Consider the following 23,955-nt stretch of genomic DNA (forward strand, 5'->3'; position numbering starts at 1 on the left):
ATACTGTTCTTATATTTCTCTCTGCCTTTATATAGATGTTTTTGATTTAAAGTTAGTGTAATACATTTTTTCCTGACTTTCAAGAATTAAACTCCCTTTATCTGGTTGGTAGAAAATGAACCTATGCGCAGCCTCAGCTGGGAGATATGTGTGTGACTCAGAAGTGCGTGGGCCGCGCGGATTTTAAAAGGCCAGCAGCCACGCACATTGGGCTAGATTTTAAAAGCCCTGCGCGCGTAAATCCTGCCAGATTTACACGCACAGGGCACTCGCGTGCCGGCGAACCTATTTTGCATAGGCCGATGGCGCGCGCAAAGCCCCGGGACGCACATAAGTCCCGGGGCTTTGTAAAAGGGGCGGGAGGGGCGTGTCCGGGGTCAAGGGGCGGTCCGGGGTGGGTCCGGGGGCGGGCCGGGAGGGTGGTCCCGAGTCCCCCGGCACTGCGGCCTGTGCTGGGGGATGCTGAGGCGGCGCAAGCAAGTTACGCCTGCTTCCAGCAGGCGTAACTTGCACAACAAAAGGTAGGGGGGGATTTAGGTAGGGCTGGGGGGTGGGGTAGATAGGGGAAGGGAGGGGAAGGTGGGGGGACGGGGAGGGAACGGAGGCAGGCTGCGTGGCTCGGCGCGCGCAGGCTGCCGATTTTGCGCAGCCTTGCGCGCACCGACCCCGGATTTTATAAGATACGCGCAGCTACGCGCATATCTTATAAAATCCGGTGTACTTTTGTTCACGCGCGTGTACGTTTTTAAGATCTACCTCACAACTCCTGGTACGCACATTACAAAGGTTTTGAGCAAAAGGGGCGGGACGTGGGTTGGGGGTCTGGGTAGGGCATTGGCGAGAAGTACACAAAAAAACCGCCGAGAGCCATTATGATGCAGTAACGAATTTTTGCCCTTGAGGAAGGACGACATCGTCCGAAACCTGTACAGCGTTGGGCACAGACTTAGCAATGTGGTATCGGTCGCATTGCTGGATTATCCGATTGGAAAAATTGGGCAGGAGTTGTGATTTCGCAACTAAAAGCTAAGTACTAAAGAACTGAGTATTAAGTACTAAGAAGATATAAAGCTTGGTTAGAGGTGTTAACAGCACAGTGGATAATTTTAGTATTTTAAACACACGGAGCACTACAGCACTATAAAAATCCTTAAAAAAAATGTACTATGGACTGACCTATGATTAAATATAAGGCAGAGTGATTGACAGGCATGGATTGCCACACAATGACGCCTATTATGAAGGTCTATTAGGAATGCGCAGGTAATTGTTTACATCAAGAGGTGTGGGGATTGAGAGTTATTTACATAGGGCATTGGCAGACCAGGACAGTGCCATGAAGGAGTCAGGGCTAGTAAGGTAAAAAGGAGGAAAGGTAAATAGGAGGTTTAGGAAGTCCGCTCCTTCACTGGGGCGAACTGGGAGGGAACTGAGAAAAAGGCCTAATGCGTCATCGAGCGTACTGGCTATACGCATATACGCTTGCATGTTATAAAATCGGCACACCCATGTGCACGTGCCGGTGTACACGTGTGGGTATTAAAATTCACCTCTTGGATATTCATATATTCAGACAACTTCTTAAGTAGAGGTGTGTGCAGAAATTATTTTTTGTTTTGATTAGTTCATTAAGGGGTACATTTTATAAAATTATACGCGCACGTACTTTTGTTCGCACACCAGGCGCAAACAAAAGTACGCCGGATTTCAATAGATACACGCGTAGCTGCACGTATCTGTTAAAATCCTGGGTTGGCGCACGCAAGGCTGCCCAAAATCGGCAGCCTGCGCGCGCCGAGCTGCGCAGGCTGCCTCCGTTCCCTCCGAGGCTGCTCCGAAATCAAAGTGGCCTCGGAGGGAACTTTCCTTCCACCCCCCCCCCCCCCCCCCATACCTTCACCTCCCTTACCCTACCTAACCCACCCCCCTTACCTTTGTTGCAAAAGTTACGCCTGCAATGCAAAGTACTTGGGATAAAGAATGTGCAAGGATTTAAAAATGAATTTCCTGTGCATACTTTCCCTGTCCTGCCCTAACCCAATTGCCTCATCATGCGGACTTTTCCTCACATATGGAGGGGAGGGGGTTGCAATTTTCAGGGCTTTCCCCCCCCCCCTGTGGTGAACGTGTCTGCCTGCAGAAATCCCTTTGAAAATTGCCCCTCTTAACGTACCTGTGTAATTGTATGTATTGTTACAGAGCGCCCTGGAAAGATATTTGCCTCCCCTGTTCGTAAGAAGACACTTCACACACTTTTACTGCTGGGAGTTTTCTTTCATTTTTATGCTCGTCTCCCTCCCCACCATCTGAAATACCTAGAGAATTTTATTTATTTATTTATTTAGATTTATATTCCGCTTTTCACACTTTTTCAGCGCTTCGGTACTGTAGGTACTAGAATGGTTGCACTTGCTTGATCAGAGGAGGTAAGACTAAGTGAAGGATCAGTTGGCCTTCCTTTCTAGCTACCCATGGCTTCTCCTTATTTTTTATCTTTCATCCATTCTGTCTTGCCTAACCATTGCAGAGACAGTCCTCTGACTGAGAGGCACAGGCGTGTCTGCCTCTGAAGCCAAACACAAATAAGAGTTAAACAATGACCAAACTGGGTTTGTGCAGGGCCGCCAGGGAGTGGGTAACATCCGTCGCCTCATTGCTGCACTCAGTTATCAAGCTCAAGCGGAGGCCCTGATTCTGAGTTTGGATGCCGAGAAGGCCTTTGACTCAATATCGTGGGAGTATTTGTTTTGGTCTTTAGGAAAATATGGCCTTTCTGGTCCCTATTTACAATGGCTATCCATTCTTTAGAGTAATCCGAGTGCCACCATCTTACTTAATGGGATGCCCACAGCGGCTTTTCCTATACACTGTGGGGTTAGACAGGGATGCCCTCTCTCCCCCCTGTTGTTCGTTTTGGCTTTGGAGCCCTTGGCCATCCGACTGCAGGGGGACAAGACTTTCTGTGGTATCAGTGTGGGAGGCCATCCTTTAAAGATAGCGCTTTTTGCAGACGATATTTTGTTGTTTGTAGGTCGGCCACGTACTAGCGTCCCAGTTATTGTTCAGTTATTTAATCAGTTTACCCTAGTGGCGGGTCTCCACATTAACTATACTAAGTTGGAGGCATTGGCCCTGAATGCACACTTACCAGACACTTGGGTGGGCCCTTTTCCTTTCCAATGGGCCCCGACGAAGATCCACTTGGGGGTGTGGGTCCCCAGGGATTTAAAGAAACTATGTGCTCTAAATATTACTACTTGTGTTGCTAGGCTGCAGACACAGTTGAACACGTGGACCCCCCTCCCACTGTCCTCTTTTGGCAGGTGTGCCCTGATTAAAATGGTTTTGGTGCCAAAGCTTTTGTACTTGCTACACATGATACCTTGCTGGCTGCGGGGGGCTGATATTCGGTGCCTGCGTTCCAGTATACAAAACTTCCTGTAGAAGGGGAAACGAGCGAGACTCGCATATCCAGCTTTGGAATTGCCGAGGGAGCGGGGAGGGCTCAATATGCCAGACTTCCGCTTATATAACGCGGCTTGCCAGCTGCGGTTCGTGGGAGAATGGCTCACGGGATTCTATCAGTTCTGCGCAGCAGGAATGCTGGCTCGTATGTTGGCCCCTAATTCACCTATGAGTATAATCCAATCTTGCGCGGCTGTGCACTGTGCCATACCCTACCCTACTGTGTTACTATACCCCTGTATTCGGGCTTGGAGGTGGTGGCGCAAGCTGAATGCGTTGACAGGTCTCTACTGCTCCCTTTTGTACACAATGTGGAATTCTTACCGGGGCGGGACAGTGGAGCTATTTTTCAGTCTTGGGCGGATAAGGGAATATTGTTTGTATACCACCTGTATGATGCTGCATCCTGTCTTTTGTTGGACTTTGAAACATTAATGCGTACCTACCAGATTCCTTCCAAGCAGTTCTATGCTTTTCTTCAGGCCCGGCACTACGTCCGCTCCTTTGCATGGACCACAGCTGAATTGGAGGCGGAACTTAAGTTTGCAAATGCCTTTTTTGACACTGCCTACCTTACCAATACTATTACTGGTTGGAAAAACCTGGGGCAGAAGCTTCGCTGTATGGATCGGACGTCTCATTTGGCCAACCGCTGGACTAATGCACTGGATCTCCCTGTTTCTGGCGCTCAGCTGCTTGCTTCTTTCACCCGACTACATAAACTGCTTCCTGATATCGGTCTTCGTGAAGTACAGTTTAAAATCTTGCATTGGCTTTATTGTGATGGTGTTCGTCGATTTCAGATGCGGCTGACTCCTACCCCATTGTGCATCAAATGTGGCATGCAGCCTGGGACTTTAGTCCATAGACTGTTTGCTTGCCAATCTCTTCAAACATTTTGGGCGGATGTCTCGGCGGTGATTGGTGCTTGCACGGGAGTCACTCTCTGCTTCACAGGGACTGTGCTTCTGTATGGCTCCATCCCGAATTCTCTGCCCAGCAGCAGCTCTAAGGCCAAATTTGAGAGAGTTGCTATCATGCTGGCGTGTCGCACTATTCTGGCGGAGTGGCTGGAGCCGGCAACAAGCCCATCCTTCTCTGCCTGGGTTCATCGCATGGCCTCAATGGTGCAACTGGAGCGTTTGGACTTTTTAGTAGGTCATCGGAAACCGGACAAGGTTTACTGTGCCTGCTGGGAAGCTTGCGTCTTGACCTTTCCTAAGGAGCTGCAAGATGGACTTAGATCCAATGGTTACACATCTGATTGGTCTGTTAAGGGGGGGGGATGAGGGTAAGCAGTAGAGTGCGAATGTGGAATGTGTGTGGTATGTCTGTCAGGTGTTTGGGGTTGGGGGGATGGTTTGGGGGAGTTTGTAAGTTTACAAAAGAAAAGGAGTATCAGGTGGGAGCAGCAATAGAGGACATGGTGTTCTAAACGTTATTTGAGCTGTTTGTTACCATTGTTTGTATTGCTCATGATTTGATGGGGGATGTTCTGCTGTTGCCTACCTGATCTTAATAAAAAAGTATTCTGATAAAAAAGAATTAAACAATGACTGAGACTGCCTCTCTCATAGGAACTGTGAGCACTGTCTCCATAGCATCCTGCAGCTTTGCTTGGTTCACAAAGGAATGTAAATTTAATTCATATGCTATTTTTGGGCAGAGAGGGGTTTTAAAGCATGCTTTGAGGCCCTTTTCTTCTAGTCTTGTCCTTCTATGACAAGTCTCTCATACTAAGAAACTGATTCTTCGAGAGAGTAATTTTCAAACTAAACACTTTGCTGCAACATCTGTGGGCACTTTTTGCACAAGGACTTTGCACCAGATTGCAAGGGGAAAGAAAGTGCATCCTTTCCATTTGAAACTTTCCACAACTACAAAGTACCCACGCACTTTTGCACCTGCTTTTTGTACAGGAAGTTTTTTTTATGGAAAATAATATGCGTAGGTTAAAAAATGTAAACTGCGCACATTATTTTCCAATTCCAGCCAAACTGTACCCCTGGGAATTCCTCCCCAGTATGTAGTGAAACTTCACAGGTTGTAGACCCCCTTCACACACTTCAGGTGGATTGAGGGAGGTCAGTTTTCAGACAACCAGCTTCCATGGGTAGGAACATAAGAATTGCCGTACTGGGTAATAATGAGGGTCTGTCAAGCCTAGATTGGCCCCTGTTTCCAACAGGGGCCAATCTAGGGTAATTTCCAAATTACCCTGTTGGCCCCTGTTTCCAAATTACCCTGTTGGCCCCTGTTTCCAACAGGGGCCAACAGGGTAATTTTCAAAAAGATTTGCACACGTAAATGTAACTACTATTGTAACAATTTTCAAAAGCCATTTACTTCAGTATAGTGCATGTGCTCGAGTAAAAGTTTTTTAAAATCAGGCCCAAGATGCGTAAATCTACCCAACATGTTCACATATAAAATATGTGGCATGTATTTTAAATATAGCACATAAGTTTTGACTTATCTGGCTAAGTGGCGAAAAATATCCGGCTAAGTAGAGCTGTTTAAGACTTATCTGGCTAAGTAAGATAGTTGGATGAGTAAAAGAAAAGGGCTACATAGGCGGATAATTAAGAGAAATGGATAACTGGCGTTTAAAGACATATCCAGCTATCTTACTTATCCAGCTATGTAGCCGGATAAGTTTTTAAGACTTATCTGCATAAGTAAAAATTAGCCAGATAAGTGGTGGACATCTGCTATGCGTACATATTTGTGCTCCTAATTTTAATCATTTACATGAGAAAATATAATTTGTATATTTTCCTTAGCACATGTTGGGTTTTACATGTATAAATTATAAAATTTTATAACGTGCATGTCTAAAGGAAATTACTAGTTAAACCAATTAGTCCACCAGTTTGCCCCGTCTGTCTCTAGGTCATCAAGACTCCTTCTGGTTCTTCAACCTGCACGTCCCCTAGTTTACCCAGAACCCCTCACCCAGTCAGTAATTGCCTATAAAGAATTATATTCTGACTTACACCTGATAATTTGCAGGTGTAAATAAGTGCAAGTAACATCCATACACGTGTTGCATTCACGGGTTTTAAATAGCACCTTATACATGTAAATGATGGCTCTACTTTGGAATGCCCTTGGCCCGCCCCTTTTTTTATACAATCAAATTTATTTGTACACCATTACTTGCATGTGTATGTTTGAAGTTCATAAAATAGCATGTGAATATGCGCTACTTGCACATTTATGTGCAAACTTTTATGCACACAACTCTTTTGAAATTCACCTTTAAGTCTACTTAATTAATAACAGTTTATGGAATTCTCCAGGAACTTGTCCAAACCTTTTTTAAACCCAGCTATGCTAACTGCCTTGACCTCTGGTAATGAATTCCAGAACGTAATTATATGTTGAGTGAAAAACAATTTTCTCTGATTTGTTTTGAATGTGCTAGTTATTACTTTCATGGAGTATTCCCTAGTCTTTGTAATTTTTGAAAGAGTAAATAACCGATTTACATTTATGCCTTCCATTGAGTGATTTTATAGTCCTCTATCATATCCTTCTTCAGCCTTCTCTTCTCCAAGCTGAACAGCCATAGCCTTTTTAGCCTTTCTTCATACATGAGCTGTTCAATCTCCTTTATCATTTTGGTCACTCTTCTCTGTATCTTTTCCAATGCAACTATATCTTGTTTGAGATGGGGCAACACCAAGTGCAGCCTCACCATGGAGTGATACAGAGGCATTATGACATTCTCAATTTCATACTCCATTCTTTTCTTAATAATTCCAAATGTTCTATTTGTCTTTTTTATGGCTGCTGCACACCAAGCTGAGGATTTCAAAGTATTATCCTCTATGATGCCCATAACCTTTTCATAGCAACTCCTCCTAATATTGAACCTAACATCGCATGACTACAGTGTGGGTTACTTTTCCCCATGTGCATCACTTTACACTTTGTTCACATTAAATTTCATCTGCCATTTGGATGCCCAGTCTTCCAGTCTCTCAAGATCCTCCTGCAATTTTTCACAATCCGCTTAGGATTTAACAACTAGGAATAATTTTGTCTCTGTAAATTTGATCACCTCACTTGTTGTTCCCTTTTCCAGATCATTTATAAATATATTAAAAAGCACAGATCACAGTACAGATCCTCGAGGCACTCCACTGTTTACCCTACTTTATTGAAAGAACTAACCATTTAATCCTACTCTGTGTGTTCTATCTTTTAGTCAATTTGCAATCCACAATAGGACATTGCCTCCTAGCCTGTGACTTTTTAATATTTTCAGGAGTCTCTCATGGTACACTTTGTCAAATGCCTTCTGAAAATCCAAATACACTACATCCACTGGTTTACCATTATCCATGTGTTTACTAACCCCTTAAAAAAAATGTAGCAAATTGGTGAGGCAAGATTCTCCTTGTGTAAATCCATGCTGGATGTGTCCCATTAACCCATGTTTTTCTATATATTCCGTGATTTTGGTCTTTAGAATAGTTTTCACAATTTTCCCAGCATCTACAGTTTCCCAGATCACCCATGTAGCTCTTTTTTATGATCAGCATTACATTGGCCACCCTCCAATCTTGGGTACAATGGATGATTTTAATGGTAGGTTACAAATTACTAGTAATAGATCTGCAATTTTATTTTTGAGTTCTTTCAGAACTCTGTGGTATATACCATCTAGTCTGGGCAATTTGCTAAGCTTTAGTTTTCCATTCTGCACGATTTTATCTTTCAGCTTCACTGTGATTTGTTTCAGTTCTTTTGACTCATCAGTACTGAATACAGTTGCTGGCATCCTCTTCAGTAAACACTGAAGCAAAGAATTCATTTAGTCTTTCTGCAATGGCCTTATCTTCTCTAAGTGTCCTTTTAACCCCTTGGTCATCTAACAGTCCAACCGACTCTCACACAGGCTTCCTGCTTCGGATGGATTTTAAAAATGTTTTATTGTGAGTTTTTGCCTCTATGGCCAGCTTCTTTTCAAATTCTCTTAGCTTGTCTTATCAATGTTTTACATTTAACTTGCCAATGCTTATTCTTTTTCCTATTTTCTTCAGATGGATCCTTCTCCAATTTTGGAAAGAAGTTCTTTTGGCTAAAATAGCCACTTTCAACTCACTTTTCAACCATACCAGCAGTTATTTGGCCTTTCCTCCTCATTTTTTTAATGCGTGGAATATATCTGGACTAGACTTCCAAGATGGTATTTTTATACAATGACCATGCCTGATGTTAACGCTTAACCTTTGTAGCTGCACCTTTAAGTTTTTTCTATTTTCCTCATTTTATCTTTTGAAAATGTAATGCTAGTGATGTAGATTTACTTAATGTCCTTCCTTCAGTCATTAAGTTAATTTGATGGCACTATGATCACGGTTGCAGATAGGGCCTACCACCATTACCTCTTGCACCAAACCCTGCATTCCATTAAGAATTAGATCTAAAATGGCTCCCCTTCTCATTGGTTTCTGGACCAGCTACTCTATGAAGCAGTCATTTATTTTAGCTACAGACTTTACCTGTCTAGCATGTCCTGATGTGTACATTGCTATTTACCTACATGAATGACTTTTAAAATTGTCCTCTAAAGCTTTTCCCCATAGACACAGAAAGGGAGAAAGCTTTAATGAAACAGGCCCTTAATTTTGAGTTTTTTTCAATACTATGATTGAGCTGAGCACTATGATCCTATCCCCTGTGGCCTCCAGATAAGCATACATGGGCCTACTCTTCTGTGATTTTGAAAACCAGCTATTGGATTTTCTTGGAAATTAGGAATTCAGAAGGAAACAGGTTCACAGTGACAATTTATAGGTAAAGATTTTGTTTTTATTTTTTGCGTTTTGTTGCAAAGATTAGTCCATAATGTATTATATTGTATTGTTTATATCTGAGTATTTCATATTATTGGCTATATCTATTTTTTTTTTTTTACTTTGCTCTGGTTGCTTCACAGATAAGGTAAGCAAAAAGTGTGGCAAAAAATCACATTCTCATATATACCTGTAAAAGATGTTTAAAAGCAAATTTTTGGCTCTCGTATGCCACAGGTAGACAGTCTTTCCTAGAGAAGTACCCAGTGTTATAAAAAGTGAACTTTCATTTCAGCTGTTATATTGTTGACTTTAGAATTTTGTGTAACTGCCAGCAAGATTGGGGAAAGATGAAATTCTGTTGCAATTTGAATCAAGGATCTAGAGGATTAGAGTGGTAAATTTCATTAAATTCTACTGGAGAAGAAGAATTCATTCAGTATCACAGTACAAAATATAGGAAAGTATGTTACTCCTTCTTCTCTACTTTTCTCATGCTCACTGTGGAATACCTCTATATTTGTAGCAAGCTTGCCTACCTTCATGACCTTTTCTTTTTTTCTCTCTCTCATACTCTCCATCTTCTTGCTTTGAGACTTGTATTGGAGAGGGGCAATAAAGATAAGGGGACTGGAATTCTCTAATAATTGTGGGGCTGTTTTGTAGATATTCATAACGTACTAGCATTGAAAGTCTGTGTGATTGACTTCGTCATGGTGCACATATTAGAGACAGTCATATTTCATATTCTGTTATGGGCTGAAATTTTTTCCCACTTGTTTTTACCTGTCAACTTTGCACCAAAGTTCAAAGGAGAAAGTACTTGGCTACTTTTCCTTTGAAACTTTCCTTGGGTGATAGCTGTGTATTGGGTCTCAAGACTATGACTCCAAAGACAACATGCAGGAAAAGCTAGAATACAGGAACCGAAGGAGAAAAAGGAAGGTTGCTTCTATAAACAGCAGAGATACAAAGAGTGTAAGAAAATACTTAACAAAGACAACAACCTCTACAGCAACACAAGAAAAAAAACAGAAGAATAATGATTCCTTGAAGATGAGAAAACTAGAATAATAGCAGTATATAATCAGAAAAGGATAGTGGTGCATAAGAGATCACTGGAAGTGAACTAACAGACCAGAACACGAAGTGCCAAACAAAACATGGGAAATGTAGAAAATTGTATTTCTTAGCATCCCGACAGATGAATCCATAACCAGTGGGTTATGTACCTCTACCAGCAGATGGAGACGGTGCAAACTGCTTGTATGTGGGATCTTCATTATAGTACAAAAGTTTTTGATTATATGGTGAACCTCTGAAAATGGGGATTTTTAAGTGAGAAAAAAAGAGAATGGTGAATAAAATAAAATTGGACTCGTGAGTAGCAGGATGTTTTGTACATTCTGAGTACTTGAAGGTCCTTCAAAAATAAAAATAAATTTAATAACAAGAAGAACGATATAAGATACTAGTGGTGAAATAGATTAATAAGGATATTACTGAGCGACATTGTATATTGTGGCATCACTTGTTGGTGCTCAGATTACGTTGATTTTGGGATTTGGTGATTAGATTTATCAAAACGCTAATGTAGCATGAACCATGACAGACCCAAAATAATTGCGTTGACTGCCTTGGGCAACACATAGAGACTGATCTGCTCCCCATGCAGGATCCCTGTTTACAAGATCAGTTGCAGTATGGCTCTTATGGTTCTCTGTAAACAAAAGAGATCAGAGTGGGGTGTCTAAAGAAACTGTCGGTATACGGTAGTGATAGACAAGAGCTTCGTGGATAAAGCTACCCCTAGCACCGGTAAGCAGAAAGGCAAGACCATTGGCAAGAATGTCCCCAAGGACTAGGCATACTGGTACTAACAGTTGTGAAGAGGTGCAAGGATGACCTAGGATGGCCTCTCCCACCAGGTGTAGATCCTTGAGTTTCCCAGCTTATTCGAGCAACGAATTGTGAAATACCCAGATGCAGAACAGTATAAGCACAGATTCAGGTTATGGCATCTCTGCTTCTCTTTGATTGATATCTTGAAGCAATCCACCTGAGTGGCTTCCACTGATGCAGGTCCTAGCTTCGGAGGTGAGCAGGAGGTTAAAGGGAAATTTGGGGTGAGGTGAACGGGGCGGTGACCTGAGCCTGTTCCTGGAACCTCAGGTCTTGCCATATGCAAGCGACAAACAAACTAGCTCCCATCACATTAAGCTCGCAACTACAACTACACACTTCCTCCAGACCAATCAGAAGCGCATACAGAGGAACACTGCTTGCTCCACAAATAAAATCATCATTGAGCAAACGAGCGCTATCTTCAGCAGGCCCACACCTATGGAACACGCTTCCCCCAGATCTTAGACTAGAACCCAGTCATCAAGAATTCAAAAAAAGACTGAAGACTTTTCTCTTCCAACAAGCTTTCCCAGACGCTTAAGTGACAGACAGACTCCCTAATTATTAAGTATCCTAATTACCCTAATTATGGTCACTGTATCCAGTACTAATTCTAAAATATCTACAACTGGACAATTATCTTTGAGATCAAAAAATTTACTTTATTTCATATATATATTTGGCATTGCTTATATTTATATTTATTGCTACGTTAAATAGTTATACTGCTTATATAATATATTATATTTCTTTACTTATTACTATTTATTACCAGTTAAACTATTATTTCTTTATTTAGCTCTATGTTAAATTGTCAACCAGTTATACTGTTCCATATGTTCTACTGTTCCATGTAAAGCTCAGCTCTCTGTTGAGCAGTTCTTCGTTTTATGTAAACCGGAGTGATTTGTAGTCCCTACAAGAACTTCGGTATATAAAAATTAAAAATAAATAAATAAATAAATATGGCTAGGTTAATCAGGCCTTCCAAGGTGTCCAGTAGGTTTCAGGCAGTCAGCTTGTCTTTAATGCACTCCAAGAGTCCCAATGAAGTTCAGAGGCCATGGTGCGGAAGTGCACAATGTACTCTCCCACAAACCAGGAGCCTTGCCTAATCTGTAGGAGTTCAGAATCCTTGGAAGCCATGCAACTGGGCTCATCAAACCTTTTGCCAGAATTCTTGTAGGAAACATGCCAGGTTCCCCAAGAGAGGATCATCCCTTTCCCAAAGGGGTGAAGCCCAAGCCAGCATGGCGCTGCCCAACAAGAAGAGAATATAAGGCACTTTGGCTCAGTCCATTGGAAACCAGGGTGCCTGTAATTCAAATTGCACCTGACATTGGTTGAGAAAGCCTCTATATTTTAATGGGTCTTCATTGTATCTCTGAGGTGGAGGCAGGTAGAGCATGGGAGTAGCAGGCTGCAAGACAAGTGCTGGAGCTGAAGTTAGAGCAGGCCAGGCCACAATGCCCTGAAAAGGTCCAGCCTTATCCTGCTGCTGGACTAGTCTGCTAGGCTGGTGATAGCAGAGGTGATTTCGATGAGCTCATGTCCTCAGCAATCTATGAAGGGTAGTGTGTATGTGAGCCAGTCTAGAGCTTCACCTTTACCAGCCACCTCTCCTGCAGGTTGAGCCCTTGGATTCTCATGGCTAGCAGGACTTAGGCGGGTCCCTAGGGCAGTAAAGATAATGAAAGTCCAAGAGCACACTGGGGTCATGGCAGGCAGCAAAATCAGAGTCAGGCCAAGGTCACTAGCAAGACTGGTCAGGTCCAGGCAAGGGGCCAGATCCAGGCAGCAGGCAGTCATAGTCAGGCTTAGACAAGGGGTCTGATCCAGGCGGCAGGCAATCATAGACAGGTCCAAGCAAGAGGACAACATCTGAGAGTCTGGCCAAGGGAGGACGAAAACACACTGGAGACCCTGGAAAAGATGAATAGGTGAAGGCAAGACTGGACAGGATGGGCAGGTTCAGGGAAATCGAGGTTGGACAACAAGGCTGGACAAGGCAAGGTACAGGAACAGGAATGCAAGGCAACACACACTGCAAAGCAGAAGAGGTGAGGTGGTACTGCAGGGTCCTTGATTAAAAAGGCCAGTTGGCCTGATGTTAGAGGGTGCCCCTCAACATTTCCCACCATGAGGTCTTTATTATGTACACGTATGCACCTATGAAAAGGGGGTGGCTGGCTGTGTCAGTGGCAGTCAGTAGTGTACAACGAAGGTGGCATTCCACCATTATAGGAAGTCCTCAACAGCGTGGGTCAGCTATGGGGGTGAGTGTGGCAGATCTAAGGGACTATTCTGTGAGCCGCGAAACGTAACATGTTGTATGTTTAGTTTATCATGGCCTGAATAGTGTCCAGCTTGGCAGTAACATCTGTCTATTTCCATTGTAAGCACTTCAGTGGAGCTAGGCTCAATGTACTTGTCTCACCTGCCAGGGGATCCCAACCTCAAGCTCCAGAATAAGATGATTTCATGCCGGTTCCTGTCTCACTTGCCAGGCCTGTTATTGTGTTTAAGAAAATAAGAACATAAGAACATGCCATACTGGGTCAGACCAAGGGTCCATCAAGCCCAGCATCCTGTTTCCAACAGTGGCCAATCCAGGCCATAAGAACCTGGCAAGTACCCAAAAGCTAAGTCTATTCCATGTTCCCGTTGCTAGTAATGGCAGTGGCTATTTTCTAAGTCAACTTAATTAATAAAGGTAATGGACTTCTCCTCCAAGAACTTATCCAATCCTTTTTTAAACACAGCTATACTAACTGCCCTAACCACATCCTCTGGCAACAAATTCCAGAGTTTAATTGTGCGTTGAATAAAAAAAACTTTCTCCGATTAGTTTTAAATGTGCCACATGCTAACTTCATGGAGTGCCCCCTAGTCTTTCTATTTTCCGAAAGAGTAAATAACCGATTCACATCTAACCATTCTAGACCTCTCATGATTTTAAACACCTCTATCATATCCCCCCTCAGCTGTCTCTTCTCCAAGCTGAAAAGTCCTAACCTCGATAGTCTTTCCTCATAGGGGAGCTGTTCCATTCCCCTTATCATTTTGGTAGCCCTTCTCTGTACCTTCTCCATCGCAATTATATCTTTTTTGAGATGCAGCGACCAGAATTGTACACAGTATTCAAGGTGCGGTCTCACCATGGAGCGATACAGAGGCATTATGACATTTTCCGTTTTATTCACCATTCCCTTTCTAATAATTCCCAACATTGTTTGCTTTTTTGACTGCCGCAGCACACTGAACTGATGATTTCAATGTGTTATCCACTATGACGCCTAGATCTTTCTTGGGTTATAGCACCTAATATGGAACCTAACATTGTGTAACTATAGCATGGGTTATTTTTCCCTATATGCATCATCTTGCACTTATCCACATTAAATTTTATCTGCATTTTGATGCCCAATTTTCCAGTCTCACAAGGTCTTCCTGCAATTTATCACAATCTACTTGTGATTTAACTACTCTGAACAATTTTGTATCATCTGCAAATTTGATTATCTCACTCGTCGTATTTCTTTCCAGATCATTTATAAATATATTGAAAAGTAAGGGTCCCAATACAGATCCCTGAGGCACTCCACTGTCCACTCCCTTCCACTGAGAAAATTGTCCATTTAATCCTACTCTCTGTTTCCTGTCTTTTAGCCAGTTTGCAATCCACGAAAGGACATCGCCACCTATCCCATGACTTTTTACTTTCCCTAGAAGCCTCTCATGAGGAACTTTGTCAAACGCCTTCTGAAAATCCAAGTGTGCTATATCTACCGGTTCACCTTTATCCACATGTTTATTAACTCCTTCAAAAAAGCGAAGTAGATTTGTGAGGCAAGACTTGTCTTGGGTAAAGCCATGCTGACTTTGTTCCATTAAACCATGTCTTTCTATATGTTCTGTGATTTTGATCTTTAGAACACTTTCCACTAGGGATGTGAATCGTTTTTCAACGATTAAAATTATCGTCCGATAATGTTAATATCGTCTTAAATCGTTATAGAACACAATACAATAGAAATTCTAACGATTTATCGTTAAAAATCGTTAAATCGTGTTAGTGCGCACTAACGGGAGTTAGTGCGCACTAACTCCCCGTTAGTGCGCACTAACTCGATTTAGTGCGCACTAACTGAAAATGATACAAATAAACACTTTCCAGGTCACTGAAGGTCAGTTAGGAATGAATATGTGTTCCTATTGGCTGGCTGCCCTCTTATCTATTGATGTTACCACTGAGGTGATGGTTGGGGGGATGGGAAATGGAACTGGAAACTCATGAACACCAACAGAAAATGAAACAAAGTGTTCACACTTCCCAGGTCAGTAAAGGTCACTTAGGAATGAATATGTATTCCTATTGGCTGGCTGTGCTCTTATCTATTGATGTTACCAAGGTCACGTGACTAGAACTTGTTTGTTTATTATTTTTGTTAGCAGGCACGTGAAATTTGCCAATCACAGTGCATTTTAGAAAGGTGGTCCTGGCTGGAACTGTACACAGTTCAAATATATGTAATTGATTGTTGGTAACTTGGTAAGTGTATTTTTTAAGTAGCCACACTGGCACCAGTATGTTTACTTTTCCTCCTACTTAACTCACTAGCTCAGCTTTGTAAGAAGGGCTTCTCTGCTTGTGTGTTGCTTTTGTTTGGTGTGAGGAGAGCAGAAACATCAGATCTTTATTCAATCTACTACAGTCATCTCTTATATTAACCTACTCAATTTTTTTTAAATGATTTTAAAAATCAGGAGGGTGGGGGATTTATTTTAAAGGGTCATGGTGGGTTTTAGGGTTGCTTTAGTGTGCTGGTTTCCCTGCCCTCCCCCCCACTGGACCCCAGGTAATATAAGGCACTTTGGGGGGGTTCGGGAGGGTGGGGGATTTATTTTAAAGGGTCGGGGTGGGTTTTAGGGTTGCTTTAGTGTGCCGGTTTCCCTGCCCTCCCCCCCCACTGGACCCCAGGTAATATAAGGCACTTTGTGGGGGTTCGGGAGGGTGGGGGATTTATTTTAAAGGGTCGGGGTGGGTTTTAGGGTTGCTTTAGTCTGCCGGTTTCCCTGCCCTCCCCCCCACTGGACCCCAGGTAATATAAGGCACTTTGGGGGGGTTCGGGAGGGTGGGGGATTTATTTTAAAGGGTCGGGGTGGGTTTTAGGGTTGCTTTAGTGTGCCGGTTTCCCTGCCCTCCCCCCCACTGGACCCCAGGTAATATAAGGCACTTTGGGGGGGTTCGGGAGGGTGGGGGATTTATTTTAAAGGGTCGGGGTGGGTTTTAGGGTTGCTTTAGTGTGCCGGTTTCCCTGCCCTCCCCCCCACTGGACCCCAGGTAATATAAGGCACTTTGGGGGGGTTCGGGAGGGTGGGGGATTTATTTTAAAGGGTCGGGGTGGGTTTTAGGGTTGCTTTAGTGTGCCGGTTTCCCTGCCCTCCCCCCCACTGGACCCCAGGTAATATAAGGCACTTTGGGGGGGGGTTCGGGAGGGTGGGGGATTTATTTTAAAGGGTCGGGGTGGGTTTTAGGGTTGCTTTAGTGTGCCGGTTTCCCTGCCCTCCCCCCCCCCCCCCCCACTGGACCCCAGGTAATATAAGGCACTTTGTGGGGGTTCGGGAGGGTGGGGGATTTATTTTAAAGGGTCGGGGTGGGTTTTAGGGTTGCTTTAGTCTGCCGGTTTCCCTGCCCTCCCCCCCACTGGACCCCTGGTAATATAAGGCACTTTGGGGGGGTTTGGGAGGGTGGGGGATTTATTTTAAAGGGTCGGGGTGGGTTTTAGGGTTGCTTTAGTCTGCCGGTTTCCCTGCCCTCCCCCCCACTGGACCCCAGGTAATATAAGGCACTTTGGGGGGGTTCGGGAGGGTGGGGGATTTATTTTAAAGGGTCGGGGTGGGTTTTAGGGTTGCCTTAGTGTGCCGGTTTCCCTGCCCTCCCCCCCACTGGACCCCAGGTAATATAAGGCACTTTGGGGGGGTTCGGGAGGGTGGGGGATTTATTTTAAAGGGTCGGGGTGGGTTTTAGGGTTGCTTTAGTGTGCCGGTTTCCCTGCCCTCCCCCCCACTGGACCCCAGGTAATATAAGGCACTTTGGGGGGGGGGGTTCGGGAGGGTGGGGGATTTATTTTAAAGGGTCGGGTGGGTTTTAGGGTTGCTTTAGTGTGCCGGTTTCCCTGCCCTCCCCCCCCCCCACTGGACCCCAGGTAATATAAGGCACTTTGGGGGGGTTCGGGAGGGTGGGGGATTTATTTTAAAGGGTCGGGGTGGGTTTTAGGGTTGCTTTAGTGTGCCGGTTTCCCTGCCCTCCCCCCCACTGGACCCCTGGTAATATAAGGCACTTTGTGGGGGTTCGGGAGGGTGGGGGATTTATTTTAAAGGGTCGGGGTGGGTTTTAGGGTTGCTTTAGTGTGCCGGTTTCCCTGCCCTCCCCCCCACTGGACCCCAGGTAATATAAGGCACTTTGGGGGGGGGTTCGGGAGGGTGGGGGATTTATTTTAAAGGGTCGGGGTGGGTTTTAGGGTTGCTTTAGTGTGCCGGTTTCCCTGCCCTCCCCCCCACTGGACCCCAGGTAATATAAGGCACTTTGGGGGGGTTCGGGAGGGTGGGGCATTTATTTTAAAGGGTCGGGGTGGGTTTTAGGGTTGCTTTAGTGTGCCGGTTTCCCTGCCCTCCCCCCCCCCCCCACTGGACCCCAGGTAATATAAGGCACTTTGGGGGGGTTCGGGAGGGTGGGGGATTTATTTTAAAGGGTCGGGGTGGGTTTTAGGGTTGCTTTAGTGTGCCGGTTTCCCTGCCCTCCCCCCCACTGGACCCCTGGTAATATAAGGCACTTTGGGGGGGTTCGGGAGGGTGGGGGATTTATTTTAAAGGGTCGGGGTGGGTTTTAGGGTTGCTTTAGTCTGCCGGTTTTCTCGCCCTCCCTTTCCCCTCCCCCTTCCCCCAATTTACTAGTAAACTAGTGTGTTGTCTTACACTAGCCAGCCACTACCCCTGTGTTGGTCCTGGACTTGCAAATGCACGTGAGCCTTAAATTTATAAATAAATTGTTTGTGTTAGTAGTGCAAGTATAAGTAAATATAATATTATGGGGTAGCCTAGTGTCAATGGCTAGTGGCTGGCTAGTGGCTACTAGCCACGCCAGTGAGCCACTAGTCAGATTACTAATCACACAGTGACCTGTCACTGACTGACGAAGTCACTCACTAACTGTATTTAACCCTTCTATATATCTTATCTATTAGGTGCTGCTCAGTACACTGCTGTGCCAGCTTACTTGTTGGTACTGGACTGGACTTGCAGCCATAACGTTTTAAAATGTTTGCTGGTAAGAAGAAGAGTGCTACTGGAAAGAAAATTCCAGTCAGTAGGAAAAAACTGCGATTTGATGATACCCCTTCTACTTCAGCGAATGTAAAGGAGCAAGGTAACTTGCAGGACAAGGAAGGAGCAAAATCTGGAAAGGTGAAAGTGAAATCTGTGCGGCAGCAGCAAAGTTTATTGATGGATGAAGTGCTACAGAAAGTGCTGAATAGAGAATCAGAGGACTCTGAGTCTGAGGAGGAGGATGACAATGATGATAATCAGGATGAGGAGAAAAACACCGCCAATGACAGTGATAGTAGTGATGATGAATCAGATGATGGTAGTCCGATTGTCAAAAAAACCACTGTCAGCGCCAGTAGTATCCTCTCTAGTCCTAAACCAGTTGAACTTTTGCAGGTTACTACAAGAACAACTTCTGCTACTTCTACTCCTAGTACTACTACTCCTACTCTGATGACAACACTGACAAGAAATGTCCAGCCTAGAGTAAGGGACAGTAGAAAAACATCTAAGGTTTGGAATCATTTTAATGTTACGGATGATTGGAGATGTGCTCAATGTATCCATTGTAAAAGGATGGTGAGCCGTGGAAGAACTATTGGACATCTTACTACCACCAACATGAAATATCACCTTGAAAGAGAACATAAAGCACTGTTGCTTGCAGAAGAAGCTGCAGGGAAGCCACAGAAGGAAATTACTTCAGAAGATTGTGTGTATGTGAAGCAGAAGCAGTCTTCTTCTTCTTCTCCTCTTCCCCGGCAGCAGCGGCAAGCTACTGTTGAGCAGATGGGGTGGTGTCCTTCTTCAATTTCACAGACTAGGAAGCAAGTAGTATCCAAAGTGGTGACACGACAAATTGCTGTAATGATTGCTGAGGATGATCAGCCACTGCAGATTGTAGAGAATAGTGGATTTAAGAAGCTGATCCATCTTTTAGCCCCTGACTACAAAATTCCTTCAAGAACTACATTTACCCGTCAGGTGATTCCTTCCCTGTACTCACAATGTCGTGCTGAAATGCAGATTGTGATGGCAAGGGCAAAGGGAAGGAGCATACATCTCACCACTGATCTTTGGACTAGTAAGAATGCAACACATGCATATTTGTCTCTAACAGCACATTGGTGGCAGCTGGATGAGGCATTAACTGACAGCACAAGCACAAGCAGTGGCAGTAGCACCAGCAGCTCCAAAAAGCTTTCTCCAGGATACCGGTGGGCTTTACTGCATGCTCAAGTGCTAGACCAGAGACATACTTCTGCAAATATCTTACAGACAATTCAGGGGATGATGGAAGGATGGAAAGGGCTACTTAGAAGCAGTGATATGGAATGTTTAAATGGATATATCATTACTGACAATGCTGCCAATATGATTAAGGCTCTGGAGGATGGTGGATTCAAAGGCATCTGATGCTTTGCACATACACTGCACCTGGTAGTGAGGGATGCGTTGGGGCTAGGTGCCAAGGAAGTGCAAGGTACTAGTCGTCAAGCCCTGAAGCGGTTGATTGAAAAGTGCCGCAAAATAACTGGGCATTTCAATCGCAGTGTGAAAAGTGGGAAGGAACTCAGAGAAAAACAAAAAGCAGTTAGGGCACCATTGCATAACCTCGTACAGGATGTGCCTACCAGATGGAATTCCACCTATCTTATGTTGGAGAGGTTGTCTGAACAACAGACACCTCTGCATGATTTGGCAATGGAATCTGAAATTGGATTGGAAAATCCACTTGGATGTCAGGACTGGACAAACATTGCACAGATGGTGCATGTCCTCAAGCCTTTCAAAGTATATACTGATGCACTGAGTGCAGCTACAGCCACGTTAGGTGATATCATTCCTGTAATATATGATCTGGAGCAGGTATTACAGGAATATCTGCATCAGACAGATTTGTCGAAGGAAGTGTTGCAGCTTGTGAGATGCTTAAAAGAGCAAGTACAGAAAAGGTTGAAACCTCTAATGGAGAAGGATAGCTATATCTTAGCTACTATGTGTGACCCACGTGTGAAAGGCAATGTTGCTCTCAAGTGCAATACTCTTGCATCCTGGACAAATAAGTTGATTGAAATGGTTAAAAAGATTTCAACTCCTCCCACTCCATCCTGCTCAGCTGCTTCCAGTTCCACCAGCTGCTTCCCTCCCATGATGACAACCCATTCTCCTCCCAAATTTCATGAAACTGGTCCTATTTCAATAGCAAGAGCAAAATTTGTCACATTTCAGAGTGGTGGGGCTGCTAACCAGCAGCACCTGCAAGAGAAGGTTGCAGAAATTCATGTGAATAATTTTCTCTCTGAGCCAGTTGAGAGCATGGAGTCAGATCCCCTGAGATATTGGGCAGAAAAAGCTTCAATGTGGCCTTATCTTACCAGAGTAGCACAACACTTTCTTTCCTGCCCACCCACCAGTGTGCAAAGTGAACGAGTATTTTCATTGACAGGGAATATTGTGAGTCCACTCCGTGCACGTTTGAATCCAGACTTAGTAGAGGAATTGGTTTTCATCAAAATCAACCTTCCGCTGCTTCATAATGTGAAAATTCGCTGTGACTGGGAGGAGGAGTGAGTCTCTTGTCTAGGATGGGGATGCAAGGTCATTTGGGAACACAGCAGGATGGAGCATTCAGCAGAAGCACTGCCAGTGCCTCATGATAGAACTGCCCCTGCCTCTTCACCTCAGGTGTCTGCTGTGCTGTTATCATCTATCTTGTCAGCTTGATGAATAAGGACTTTGTATGTGCAAGAAAGAAACCTAAGTTTGTGTCTATCAACTGTGTGCGCTTATTTAGCAGCTGTTAGAAAACAGGCAGTTAAAGTACTTTTGAGTTTTGACCATAGTCTCTCTAAGCAGTTAATGTATATCATACTGTGATAGGGGCATGGTTTATTTTTCAGGCTGAGACAGTTTATAGCTCAGCTTACCAAACCGGTCCTGGGGATTCCACAGCCAGTTGGATTTTTAGAATATCCACAAAGAATTATGCATGAAATACATTTGCATATCATGGGGACTCAGTATATGCAAATTTACATCATGCATAAAATCCTGCTGAGTGAGTGGTTATTTATTTGGAAAACCCTGGTTTGTAGGGACCAATTTGTCTCACTCTCTAAATAAAGCCTGACCACGTAAGTTAGTGCCTAAATCAAAACCATCTCCAGTTGTGTCATGAGTTACCTAACCTCCCTGTGGTCAGTAAAAGGTTTCTCTGGCCGAGATTTAATTATTTCTCCCTGCGGAGCAGATACATGTTAAGTTGAATTTTCAAGTTGCATTAATAAAAACAGCATTTACGTGTTTACATAAATAGCATATACTTCTTTATATAGTACAACATGAGTAAATCTACACGTGTGAAAAAAGGGATGGTCTAGGTGTTCCCAAGTGGAGGCCAACATTTATGTATGTTAGTCGCTATTTTATAAGAGATTTACTGTATGTGTAGATTTGGCAGCTTTATATTTACTCTCACTCTTTATCTGGAGTAAGTGATAGTATAAGAAGTCTTAACAGTCAAATCATGACTAGGTCGTGGTCTGGGAGAAATGGGGGAAGCTGAGGCTGATCTTGATGAGTTGCAGATGGACTGGATTGGAAACTGAAAGACTAATTGATAACACTGGTAATTTTATTGCTGTGTGCATGTTAGAAAATCTGTTGACTATAAATCCCAATTTATAATAATTTTAATAATTGAGTCCACTAATATTTCTCAAATTTAAAACATTTTATTAACTACAAAACTATAACGAAATTAAATAACACTGTTATAAAAATATAACTTTACAATGACAACATACCAAAAAAAAATTGTGTTTTAGCACCCAGTACTCAAGGATGTGGAGAGGAGAATGGCAACCCGAGAGGAGGATCCTGCTCTGGAGCAGAGGGCAGTGGCATCTCCTCCTCACGAGGCATCTCATGAGGAGGAGATACCTGTGCCCTCAGCTCCTGAAAGGCCTCCTCCATGGCTGACAGCCTCCTCTGCACATCCTTGACATCTGCCCTGATGCTGTTTACTCCCTGCAGGAGCTCCTTCAGCATGCCAAACTGCGCATGTGCAGTACATACGCAGCTTGGAGGAAATCCTGCAAGGAGTAAAGCAGCAGTGCTGGTGCTGGTGCTGCTGGGCCCGGCTGTGGCTGCCTCCATCCTTTGGGCACTGGCAGTGGCACTGGTGGCTGTGGCTGCCTCTTCTTGCCCTGTAAAGAAATGTAAAAAATTCTACATAAGATATAGAACAGGGGTGGGCAGTTATGGTCCTCGAGGGCCACAAACCAGTATTGTACGCACCAGCAAGTTTACAATATTAAAATACATTCAACCCCTTAGTTTACTAAATTGTAGGGTTTTGGAAAAATGAGTTTATAGTCTACAACCTCGGAGAGGGAGAGTGGAGGGATATCATTCTAGATAATTAGAGATAATATTATATAAATATATAACATAACATACATCTATCCCACCCTATATAACTGACTGATCACAAACAATAATTTTGATTTTCTGCCTCAGACAGATACTAGACAAACTACTACTACTAGTACTACAACATACATACTGGCCCTGTGGGCCAAAATACAAGCCATTAAGCCCGTACACACGTGCTACATAAAAAAAAAATGTTTTTCAGTTCATTTTTTAACATGGCACTCTTCTACAGTTCTTCTTCCTCACTCATCCTCTTTCTCCCACTGCCTCCCTCCCCTCTCACAGTGACTAATACCCCCTTCCCTCAGTCTCACATTTATCCCCCATTCACATTTGCAGCATGTTGGTCAATGGTCAGGGCTCAATTATCTAATAATATAATACCTGGCCCACCAGTGACGGTTTGCTCCGTCCTCCTCTGCTGACAGCTACTGGGCCCAGGAAGCCCTGCCTCGTCCCTGCTGGTGTGTGGTTCTGTACGAAGACACAGATCAAATTTCACAGAACAACAGTTAAAATTTAAAAAAAAGGAATTGGAACTGACACAAACAATATTAAACACAAATTCCATTACAATTAATTGAATAATATTTGTGTACTTGTGGAGTATTCTCAAACAGCCTACCAGGCGAAGGACGCGCTAAAGTCAGGCGGACCTCCTCAAGCCAATCACCCTCGTGAAGTCTCAGATGCCGACCTGAGAATTAGAGGTAGAAAGGAAATAGAATAACATTAATTGATTAATAAATTACTTACAAACACAACATGCCCTGCTAGGTTATTTTTTTATGCAATATATAACATTTAGTAATAAAAAAAAAATTAGCTATCTTTTAATGTGGCATTCAAAATTCCCAAATACAAATCACATCATTTCAAAATGATAAATAAATATAAATAAATATAATACACCACTAACATTATCTCTCACCTTTCTTCTTGAGATCTTCGATCTCACGCGGGTAAGAGGCTCTCCGGCAGAACTCCTCCTGGAGAGCCACCCAGGCTG

The 23,955-nt window shown here is 43.7% G+C and overlaps 1 protein-coding gene across 1 annotated transcript in view; it reads left to right on the top strand.

Moving 5' to 3' along the window:
• The window catches only part of CHID1 (chitinase domain containing 1), a 780,048-nt gene that overhangs the window by 266,575 nt on the left and 489,518 nt on the right, over positions 1-23,955 (top strand). The window lies entirely within an intron of this gene.

The sequence above is a fragment of the Rhinatrema bivittatum genome, chromosome 17 (assembly GCF_901001135.1).
Source record: "Rhinatrema bivittatum chromosome 17, aRhiBiv1.1, whole genome shotgun sequence".
Classification (NCBI taxonomy): domain Eukaryota; kingdom Metazoa; phylum Chordata; class Amphibia; order Gymnophiona; family Rhinatrematidae; genus Rhinatrema; species Rhinatrema bivittatum.